This window comes from Tachyglossus aculeatus, unplaced genomic scaffold (assembly GCF_015852505.1).
Source record: "Tachyglossus aculeatus isolate mTacAcu1 unplaced genomic scaffold, mTacAcu1.pri scaffold_125_arrow_ctg1, whole genome shotgun sequence".
In the NCBI taxonomy this organism is placed as follows: domain Eukaryota; kingdom Metazoa; phylum Chordata; class Mammalia; order Monotremata; family Tachyglossidae; genus Tachyglossus; species Tachyglossus aculeatus.
Window position 1 is genome coordinate 148,262 of NW_024044854.1, and position 12,414 is coordinate 160,675.

General features: G+C 42.8%; 1 pseudogene; it reads right to left on the reverse strand.

Annotated features, from left to right (window-relative positions):
* Positions 1–1,451: 1,451 nt before the first annotated feature.
* On the reverse strand, positions 1,452–2,373 carry LOC119922807 (annotated as a pseudogene).
* Positions 2,374–12,414: the final 10,041 nt, after the last annotated feature.

The following is a 12,414-nucleotide window of genomic DNA, read 5'->3' on the forward strand; positions in this document are numbered from 1 at the left end:
CCAAGTGCTTAGTACAATGCTTTGCACAAGGAAAGTGCTCAATAAGTACAGTTGAATGAATGAATGTGTCAGAAAATATTCTAAGCGCTTGTGTAGATACAGGTTAATCAGTCGACACAGTTTTTATCCCATATGGGGCTGTCAGTAAAAGCAGGAGGGAGAACAGATATTGATTCTCCAGTTGCAGAAACTGAGGCATCTAGAAGTGACTTGCCCACGTTGAACTCCCTGAGGTCCTTTCCACTCTTCTGAGTCTATGAAGAGCGAGAAAAATTCTTAAATCCACAGAAAAATGTCTCTTCTTCAGATATATTCAGAAACAATTCACATTATTGGCCAGATTTCTGTAGGCCACTTTGTAGTTTCTCCATTATAGTGCAAGAGAGGGATCTCAAAGATGTCCAGATCACAGAAGCCACCACGTACTGAGAAGAATGCTGGATGGACCATCGACTCATGTGCTCCACACTCACACTGAGCAAAAACTGGTCTCCAAACCACTAAACTCCAAGAGGAAGAAGATAGCAGCCAGGAACTCTAGCAGGTTCTAGCTGGGAATCCTGCTAGGAACCGTGCTGAAAAAATAAATCAAACCATAAACAGCAACAAACATAATGGAAATAACTCGGTGAAGCTGTTGCAGGCAACTGTTTAGACCTTGGACAAGGCCAAGAGAAATCATCTAGAGTGGTGTGATGCAAATGACCCAGGAATGAAAGAGCTATGTTCAGCTTGCTGTGAGACATCGATGGCCCTTGCAACACCTTGGAGCATCTGAGAACTCAGACAGGAATAAAGCTTTCAGAAACCTGTTCTGTGACTTGCAAACCAAATCTAGGAACAGGAACAGGTGGTGAGATGCCTGAACGTAAGAAATTGCTACAAATTCAAAAACATCTGCTCTTTTCTCAGGTGTCCTTTGAACACAGAATAGGCATTAGAAGAGGCTTTCCCAGACTAAGACCCCCTCTTCCTCTGCCTCCCCATCGCCCCAACTTACTTGCTTTCCTCTACATTCTTCTGTGACCCACAGCATTTGTGTTTATATGTACATATTTATAATTATAATTCTATTTATTTTTTTATTATTGATGTGTATATATTCATACTTCTAATTATTTTTAATGATGCTACCGATGCCTGTTTACTAGTTTTGATGTCTGTCTCTCCATTCTAGACTGTTAGCTCATTGTGGGCAGGAATTGCCTCTATTTTGTGCTGAATTGTACTTCCCAAGTACTTAAGTACAGTGCTCTGCACAAAGTAAGCGTTCAATAAATACGATTGAGTGAATGATTCTGTTGCTATTTTTGTCCTCCATATGAATAAATTTATTTTCACTCTAAGTTCTTCACAAGCCGATTTGCTTGTATTCACCTCAGCGCCTAGTACAGTGCCTTACAAATAGTAAGCACTTGACAAATACGATTATTATTAATATTATTATTATGTCAATTTAAAAAGGCTTTCCTCCTCCAGAGCTTCCTCACAACATTTTTTACCTCTGCATTTTTCAGAGTGTAGATTAAGGGATTCATCACGGGGGTGATAATAGTAAAGAATGTGGTCACTGATTTTTCTATGGGGAAGGTGCACACAGGCCTCATGTACATGAAAATGTAGGGAACAAAGAATACAACAACCACAGTGATGTGGGAGCTGCAGGTCGAGAGGGCTTTGTGCCTCTTTTCCAAACTGAGGGACTTCAGGGAGCTCAGGATAACCACATAGGAGAGAAGTAGCAAGAAAAAGATGATCACACAGATGACCTTACCATTGCCAGCCACTGTTAGGCCGATGACATAGGTATCGGTGCAGTCGAGTTTTAACAGAGGGTTCTTATCACAGATAAAGTGGTCGATGACATTGGGGCTGCAGAAAGGCAACTGAAACATAAAGAGAAGTTGCTCCATTGAGTGCAGAAAGCCTCCCACCGAGGCAAATCCCACCACCAGTCCACAAGCCAACCGATTCATGTTTGTTATATAATACAGAGGTTTACAAATTGCCACCTAGCAGTCATAGGCCATAACCACCAGAACAAAGACCTCGGCACCTCCAAAAATTGTTCCACAAAGAGCTGGGTCATATAGCCTTTAAAGGAGATGGTTTTCTTCTCATAGAGTAAATCTACGATCATCTTGGGGGCCATGACAGTAGAGTAAAAGGTATTCATCAAGGACAAGTAGGCTAGAAAGAAGTACATGGTGGTGCATAGATTCTGGCTAGCGATTACTGTTACGACAATGAGCATGTTCTCCACTGTAGTCAACATGTAGATGATGAAAAAAACACAAATAATACTTTCCACACCTCAGGATTCTGGGATAGTCCCAGGAGAATGAATTCAGTCACGTGGCTTTTGTATTCCATTTCTTCCTGTGGAGGAGGTCAGCTCCGAAGTGAGAGCCTGTTTACCTGCAAATATAATGACAATTACAAATGAGGAAGTCTTGGATACAAGCGGAGCTGCTCTTTGTAGGACTTCAAAAGTTCCATTTCTATTATCTCATTTCTTCCCTGCAAACACTGTGTTATTAGATGGAACTCTTTAGCTTCTGCATTTTACAAAGGGGAAAATGAGGTTTAGTGAGGTATAATAGCAACTCAGTGGCTGAATTGGAATTAGAGGGCAAATAAAAACCAGATAAAAGCCGGGACCTAGTGCAGTGCCCTTGCTACATCAGTGAATTCACATTCAGGTAACGAGCTCGGGTCAAAACAATAAGCTTTCCTTTCTCTGACTAAGAGCAAGAAAAAATTTCCAAAAGGTAATGCATGAAATGTTGGCTTTCAAAACAGAGGAGGAGCCCACGAAGGAGACTGAGAATGAACGTCCAGGGAGATAAGAGGAGAAGCAGGAGAGGACAGAGTCTGTGAAGCCTAGGGTGGATAGCGTGTTGAGGAGAAGGGGGTGGTCCATAGTGTCAAAGTGGGCTGAGAGGTCAAGGAGGATTAGGATAGAGTAGGGGCCATTGGATTTGTCCACAAGGAGGTCATTGGTGACCTTTTATAGGGCAGTTTTGGTGGAGTGTAGGGGACGGAAGCAAAATTGGAGGGGATCCAGTAGAAAATTGGAGCCATGGGAGAGAATGAGTTCACCAAGGGAGTGAGTACTATTTCAGTATTTCAGTATCTGAGTACTATTTCAGTATTATTTCAGTATCTGTTTCCCCTTCTAAAATGCAAGCTCCTTAAGGGCAAGGACCATGTCTACTAATTCGATTGTACTCTCCCAAGTGCTTAGTACAGAACTATGCACACAGTAAATGCTCAGTAAATTGATCAATTTACAGTATCCTGATTTCTCCAAGATGAAAACAAAGTGTGACTGTTTTGCTTTAGAGGAGTGATTAAAGACCCATCCAAACATTCACTTTCTGTACCTTCGTAGATGTGGATTTCTTCCTCTGTAACCTGTTCACCCAACTCTAGCAATGGCTTGCTCCAGTTACATTCCCCTTGAGGTAGAACAGACACAAGCCTAACACAGTTAAGTGAAAGGAACTGGGTGGCCACTCCGTTCCAGCCACAACCATGTTGCCCAGCTTTGTTTCCTTACCACCACCAAAGATATAAAATCCTAGAAACTAGAAAAGCACCAGGTCTGAGATTCCATAAGATCCAAAATGGCTTCTGGATAAACCCAAACTTGACCTGAGACCTCTTTCCTTGGAGTAAAGTCCAGATTTAGAGCAGCAATGAATTTTTGTCCAATTTCCTTTGGTTGCCAGTCTTTCTCTACAATATTAGCTCAAGATCCTCCTCTCAGAACATCTGGATCTTTTATGAAGAAGGACTTCAAAGTGCATTAAAAATGTAGTGACTTCTTTAGGTCAGTCAAAAGAATGTATTTTGCCCAGAATGTGACAAACGTCTCTGCCTGACTCGATTTGTCCATCCTTGCTCTAGATCTGCCGTGAAGCCGATTCATTAGGTACACTGTTTCTCCTCTCACATTTAAGCTGGATTGTACAGATATTCAGTAACCTTATAACGTTTTGTCTAATAAGCCTCATGAGAATATGACCATTCTCTCCTTGCAGAAGGTTTGCCCAGGATGATGCCAAACTGAATTTTGCTTTAGAAAAATGAGTATTGATACATGGAAGGAAAAACAAATTTTCACTGGATTTTGATCCCAAAACAGAAATCATTTCCGTTCCTCTTATAACCATCGTCAAATTGCCAGTCACTAGAACCTTACAACCAAATAATAATAATAATAATAATGGCATTTATTAAGCGCTTACTATGTGCAAAGCACTGTTCTAAGCGCTGAACCAAATGTTCCCTGGTGATTTGGAGAAGATAGCTGAGAAAATCGTTCAGATAATTTTGGGGGGAAATTTTCAGGCTCATTTGTTTGTGTATTTCAAGCGAAAGAGACTCCTAGAACGAGTCGTCTACACCCGCTGCCTCGAATTCCTCAAAGCCAACTCTCTCCTTGACCCCCGCCCCCCCCCCCCGGCAATCTGGCTTCCGTCCCCTACACTCCACAGAAACTGCCCTCTCAAAGGTCACTAATGACCTCCTCCTTGCCAAATCCAACGGCTCCTAATTTATGCTAATCCTCCTCGACCTCTCAGCTGACTGCGACACTGTGGACCACCCCCTTCTCCTCAACAAGCTATCCAACCTTGGCTTCACAGACTCTGTCCTCTCCTGGTTCTCCTCTTATCTCTCTGGCCATTCATTCTCAGTCTGTTTTGCGGGCTCCTCCTCCCCCTCCCATCCCCTTACTGTAGGAATTCCTCAAGGGTCAGTTCTTGGTCCCCTTCTGTTCTCTATCTACACTCACTCCCTTGGTGAACTCATTTGCTCCCACGGCTTCAACTGTCATCTCTACGCTGATGACACCCAAATCTACATCTCTGCCCATGCTCTCTCTCCCTCCCTTCAGTCTCGTGTCTCCTCCTGCCTTCAAGACATCTCCATCTGGATGTCTGCCCGCCATCTAAAACTCAATATGTCCAAGACTGAACTCCTTATCTTCCCTCCCAAACCCTGCCCTCTCCCTGACTTTCCCATCACTGTAGACGGCACTACCATCGTTCCCGTCTCACAAGCCCACAACCTTGGTGTCATCCTCGACTCTGCTCTCTCGTTCACCCCTCATATCCAATCCGTCACCAAAACCTGCCAGTCTTACCTCCGCAACATCACCAAGATCCGCCCTTTCCTCTCCATCCAAACTGCTACCTTGCTGGTTCAGTCTCTCATTTTATCCCGACTGGATTACTGCATCAGCCTCCTCTCCAAACGTCCTGTCTCTCCCCACTTCAGTCTATACTTCACGCTGCTGCCCGGATCATCTTTGTGCAGAAACGCTCTGGGCATGTTACTCCCCTCCTCAAAAATCTCCAGTGTCTGCCAGTCAACCTACGCATCAAGCAAAAACTCCTCACTCTCTGCTTCAAGCCTCTCCATCACCTCGCCCCCTCCTACCTCACCTCCCTTCTCTCCTTCTACAGCACAGCCCACATCCGCCGCTCCTCTGCCACTAGTTTCCTCACTGTACTTCGTTCTCGCCTGTCCCGCTGTCGACCCCCGGCCCACGTCCTCCCCCTGGCCTGGAATGCCCTCCCTCCACACATTCGCCAAACTAGCTCTCTTCCTCCCTTCAAAGCCCTACTGAGAGCTCACCTCCTCCAAGAGGCCTTCCCAGAGTGAGACCCCGTTTTCCTCTCCTTCTCCCCATCAACCCCCCGCCCTACCTCCTTCCCCTCCCCACAACACCTGTATATATTTATACAGATTTATTACTCTATTTTACTTGTACACATTTACTATTCTATTTATTTTGTTAATGATGCACATTTAGCTTTAATTCTATTTATTCTGACGACTTGACACCTGTCCACATGTTTTGTTTTGTTGTCTGTCTCCCTCTTCTAAACTGTGAGCCCGTTGTTGGGTAGGGACCGTCTCTACCTGTAGCCAACTTGTACTTCCCAGGTGCTTAGTACAGTGCTGGACATACAGTAAGCGCTCAATATATACGATAGAATGAATGAATGAAAAAAGATTGTTCATGTGCTTGTCTGACTCTTGTATCCTTTATTTCACACATTTGTCAAGTGGAGATAGCATCAGTGGGCACTTTAGGTTGGTAACGTTGTTAATAGACAGAAATCAATCAGTGGTATTTATTGAGTACTTCCTCTGAGCAGAGCCTTGTACTAAGTGCTCGGTAGTGTAAAATATAACAGAATTGGTAACCAAATTCACTGCCCACAACAGGTGTACAATTTAAGGGACAAAGGAGTTGAAGCTGAAAAATAGAATGCTCCCTTAGGAAAATATCCAGTGTTATATCTTGACAACAGGAAGCAAAATTATCAGTCCCGAAAACAAAAACAAAGATGAAGAGAGCACAGGTCCTATTAAAATTAATCCATTCCAGGTTTATTTAACAATCGGTCTTATTATGTATGGTAAGTCCACTTGGTTTTACTGAATGTCCTATTTTGTTCACAGTTTAACAGATATCTCTTTAAATTCAGGCAAAAGTTGGGCTTGCACTCCAACCTTGCCTCCCTGCTTGCCTGATTGGCAAGAGTCTTTCAGATGGACAGTTTTGTCCAGATTCATGAGTTCTATTCCTGGATGCTTTGTGTTCCATTGCCAAACGTACCCAACTCCTGGCCTCCAGTGATCACATTTTGTGAAGAAGGAATATTTCACACAATATTTCAAGGGCTTTTCATGGATTTAGCCAAAATTAATACATTAATTCTGGCAGAATGCATGGATGAAAAAAATTACCCACAAATGCCAGCTCATCTCCACTGAAGGTCTATGTAGATAACATCCACTTAAGAATGGGAATCAGTCAGCAGTAGAGATGGTGTCCATTCAAGTGGCCTTTCAAAACACACAAGGCTCCAGCTCATTTAGGATCTTCCTGAAGACTTCATTTTCCTATTACTAATGCCAACCTCCTCACTGTACCTCGATCTCGTCTATCTCACCTTCGATCTCTCGCCCACATCTCACCCCAGGCCTGGAATACCCTTCCTCTTCATATCCAATGGGCAATTACACTCTCCTTCTTTGAAGTCTCATTGAAAGTACATCTCCTCCAAAACGCCTTCCCTGACTAAGCCCTCCTTTCGTCTTCCACTACATTTTGCAGTGCCTTGACTTGCTCCCTTCTTTATTCATCCTCCTTCCCAGCCCCACAGAATTTACATACACATTTGTAATTTTATTTACATTAATGTCTGTCTATCCCTCTAGACTGTAAGATTATTGTAGGCAGGGAATATGTCTCATATTGTTATATTGTACTCTCCCAAGCACTTAGTATAGAGCTCTACACACTTGTAAGCACTTGATAATATGATTTACTGACTGGCTGACACCACATCCCATATGCTCCACTATGTCTTGGTCAAAAGAGGTAAGAAGCTGCAGAGTTTGTTTTTTTCTTTTGTTTTGTAATGTTTTATTTTTTAATGGTATTTGTTAGATGCTTACTGTATGCCAGGCATTCATTCATTCATTCAATTGTATTTATTGAGTGCTTACTTTGTGTAAAGTGCTATACTAAACTAAGCACTTGGGAGAATACAATATAACAACAGACACATTCTTGTCCCACAACAAGCTCACAGTTCCAGAGGTGGGGACAGACATTAATATAAACAAATAAATAGATAAATAAATAAATGAATAAATAAATCACAGTATTTACAGGCACTGTAATATGTGCTGGGGTAAGTACAAGCTAATCAGGTTGGATACAGTACATGCCCCACATGGGGCTCACAGACCTAATCCCCATTTTATAAATGAGGTAACTGAGACACAGAGAAATGACTTGCCCAAGTTCCCAAAGCAGACAAGTGGCAGGGCCAGGTTTAGAACCCAAACCCTCCCAGGTTACTTCAGATTGCATTCGCTAACCTCCTCACTGTGCCTCGTTCTTTGTCTGTCCTGCCGTCGACCCCCGGCCCACATCCTCCCTCTGGCCTGGAATGCCCTCCCTCGGCACTTCTGTCAAGTTAGCTCTCTTCCTCCCTTCAAAGCCCTACTGAGAGCTCACCTCCTCCAGGAGGCCTTCGCAGACTGATCCCCCTCCTTCCTCTCCCCCTGCTTCCTCTCCCCCTCCTCCCCCTCCCCATCCCCCCGCCTTACCTCCTTCCCCTCCCCACAGCACCTGTACATATGTTTGTACATATTTATTACTCTATTTTACTGTACAAATTTACTATTCTATATATTTCATTTTGTTAATATGCTTTGCTTTGGTGTCTGTCTCCCCATTCTAGACTGTGAGCCCGCTGTTGGGTAGGGACCGTCTCTATATGTTGCCAACTTGTACTTCCCAAGTGCTTAGTTCAGTGCTCTGCACACAGAAGGTGCTCAATAAATATGATATAATGAATGAATGAATGAATGAACTGGGAAATCTTCCAAAGGAATTGTCAACTCATTAGCAAGATGTAAATCATCCCCTCTAACAAGATGGAGGTTAGTCAGGTAGGAGATCCCAGATACATCTATTATCCAATCATATGCCTCTTAGGCAAATAGCACTACGCCTCACCCCCTCCTCTGTCCGTTATGTACCTGCTGCTGGGAAAATACCTAACATCATTTCAACACATCATCATCATCATCATCAATCGTATTTATTGAGCGCTTACTATGTGCAAAGCACTGTACTAAGCGCTTGGGAAGTACAAATTGCCAACATATAGAGACAGTCCCTACCCAACAGTGGGCTCACAGTCTAAAAACACATTCCACCACTTGTCTGCTGTGATACTTTGTGTAAATCACTTCATTTCTCTGAGCCTCAATTACATCACCTGTAAAATGGGGATTGAGGCTGTGAGCCCCACATGGGACAGGGACAGCATCCAACCTGATTTGCTTATAACCACACAAGCACTCAGTACAGTGTCTGGCATAAAGTAAGCATTTAACAAATATAACAATTATAATTATTATTACTATTTCCTATGTATCCTGCTGAGGATACCATGGAGGCCACACCCTTTTTGGGACTCGGTATTGAGTGCAGCAACTAACAAGTATGACCTGGCACCAGGATCAGTGGGAAGGAAGAATTGGGCTCTTGAGATATTGATGGCAACATCAAGAGATATGCTATAAATAACTAGAGGGAGCTTGTCCACCAGGATCTAAAATTCGGAAAACCCATTTGCAAGCAAAATTTGAAATCAAAGTTTATAAGTAAAGTTTGATTCTTCCCCTCTTGCTGGAAAGAACATAACTCTTCCTTCTATCCCTCTCCGTCTCTATAGGAGGTTTGTATTTGGTTACTTCAGAAAACTGATTGGCCATTTCACATCCAGCAGTCCTGGCTGCTTGCTGGCCAAAGTAGGGCCTCTCAAAAACCTGATAAATCAGTGAAGTGAAAGGCTAGGTCTGTGCATTTGGGGGGAGCTAATGACTGCCGCATCAAATCACCACAACTCTAACCCTCCCTATTTCCCAGCCCGAATCATTCTCCCAAGGCAGGTATAGAGACCTAAAAGCATCTCAACATTGCTGAGTCCAGGTTTGGGGGTGGGGAGGTGTTCTCCCCTACTCCCTTGTGACAGCTACTGAACATGGAGAAGACTTGACTTCCTTGACTTGACTTTTGGATCACCCATTCTCTCTATCAATCAATCAAGCAAGTAAGCAAGCAGTGAAATTTATTGAGTGCTTACTATGTGCAGAGCACTGTTCTAAGCACTTGGGAGAATGTAATACAAGAGAATTAGCAGGCACATTCCCTGCCCATAATAAGCTTACCGTCTAGATGGGGAGACTGACATTAATATGAACATGAAACTTGGGAGAGAAGGGTTACAGTGTGCTTGTCTGCATTTATGATCTAGTTATTTCAGTTTCCATCATCTTCCTAATCAATAGCAGGGAAATTTCCCCTCAAAAAATCAACAGAAAACCTCTTTTAACAAATTTCTCTATATACCAATAAATTAATTTGGTACTGAGACATTTATGGATGGTAATCGGTCACTTTCCTGCACCATACCTCTTTTCCATGAAACTTTTCACTTCTGAATTTCTTGGAATGTAGATTTAGGGGTTTAGCATGGGGCTTATAATAGAATAAAATATTGTTGTCACCTCATCGATAGGCAGGGTGAATGTAGGTAGCACACACACAAAGATAAAATGTACAAAAAATAAGATAACCACAGTGATGTGGGTAGCTCAAGTGGAGAGAGCTTTGCAACTCCCCTCAGAGCTGAGAGATTTCAGGGAAGCTAAAGTGGCAACATAAGAGACAAGAAGTATTACAAAGATTAAGATTCACAGTAGTGACAACTAAAAGGCCAAATATATGAGTGAGCTACTTAGACTGTGGGACAGGGACTCTCTCTGACCTAATTAGCTTGTACTTATCCCAGAGCTTATAACAGTAGTAACACATAGTAAGTGCTTAACAAATATCATGAAAAAAACAATACAACCGATGGGCATGATATGGAAGAAAGACAGAAGAGTTTAATTCTTTTGGACAGAAGACAAAAGAAGGGATAAATCTTTTTGGTACAGCTCAAATAGTGGCTGTTAGATTTGGGAGTTTCTGCAGTATGTTCAAGTGCTGGTTGCTTTTCATCTTTACTCACAACAGCAAGTGTGCCTAATACCACTCTCCTGATCCATTGCCACCAGCAGGCTCCAGGCACATTTCCTCAATATCATTGAGATTATCAGAGAAAGGGCAGAGAAGCCTGTTCTCTTAGCATCTCTTAACCTCCAGGCACAGGTTGAGAGTGTGTAGAGGAGTGAAAGCTCACAGCATTCTTCCTGGTCTTCCTCCCCATTGGCCCGGAATTAATCTGGGGTCTGTCAAATCTGATTTGCTTCTATCCACCCCAGCACTTAGTACAGTGTCTGGCACAGAGTAAGAGCTTAACAAATACGATAATTATTATTATTATCTATCCAGGTGGTATGTTGGTTGCCTCTCTTTACTGGTCCAGCCTGTGAATAGAGGCTCCTCATTGCTGGGAATTTCTAGACTGAGAGTGAAGACTTGGGGGACTGCCCAGCAGCAGTTGTCAATCACCTGGGGTGGCCCTGCCATTCGAATGGTGGAGGTGGGAAGGCTCTCTATTCTATCAAAAGCTCTCAAGGGAAGTGTGCCAGTCAATGATCCCCTTTTGTGAACTTCAGTGTTGAATGAACTGCTGGCAGGTGTTTTTTCCACAGTAAAAATTCACCTTGCTCGTGTTTTCCTCCCCAAGAGTCTCTTCAGAGTCTGAAACCCAGTTAGGCTCACATGGAAGGTGATAAATTCATTGGGGGACTGCAGAAATCCTCTCTGAATTCACAGAATAGACATACATCTGGGACAGTCCATTCAAATGATGCAACCTTTTAGGTTGTTATTGTTCAAACATATCCACAGGGTTCTGAGCCCTCTCACCGCCCCCCACTATGGGAGCTAATGTCAGAGTCTATAATAATAACCGGTACCCCTTTCATTTCATTTTGATGCATTTCCTGTTTTTGGGTATGTAGTCTTTAAACCTCTGATATTTTCATCAACAAAGATCATGAGTTCTTGGTTCTCATCCCAGCTCTGCCACTTGTCTGCTGTGTGATCCTGGGCAAGTCACTTCACTTCTCTAGGCCTCAGTTAGCTCATCTGTACAGTGAGTATTGAGACTGTGAGCCTCACGTAGGACAGGGACTGTGTCCAACCTGATTTACTTTTATCCATCCCAGCGCATAGTGTACTGTCTATCACAGAGTAAGAACTTTTACAAGATGAGGCTCATAATGAAAGGAACCAATTAGTCAAGGATACAGGTATTTTCCCAAAGAACTAGCCAAATTCATGTAAGTCTTAGCTACTACTTTTGGTATAGAGACGCTACTAGAAAGGGAGGTAAGAATAAGGTAAGGTAAGGTAAGGTAAGGTAAGATAAGGTAAGGTAAGGTAAAGTAATAGTCCCCACACTCCTATAGAGGCAACTTTAAATGTCATATTGCAACACACAGAAAAATCTGAGTAAGAGCAATTTAAGGGTGGGGCTGGAGGGAGAGCTATTAACTCCAATTCTCTCCTTTATTGTGGTAATAGATTTGAAAAGGGGAAATTCAGAATGTCCTTCCTGATCTATTCATTGCCCTGCCTCCTTAATGAGCAAAGGAGTTCAGCGAACAGGATATGAATTTCTACCACTAATGCATTTCCCTAAGAAGATTTACTAAAATGAATTGCTGACTGCTGACTTTGTGGCTAGACAATCTGAATTTTCTGTTTTAAGGGCCTATCTTGTCTTTCATCTGTAAAGGACTCTATCATGCTAAGAGGTAAGCAGAGAGATAGGATAAAGCCCCAATTTTTCAGACCTTTTCAGCATCAACAAATCTGACTAATGTAAGTTTTCGAGCCCTCCTGAATTTTAGTTT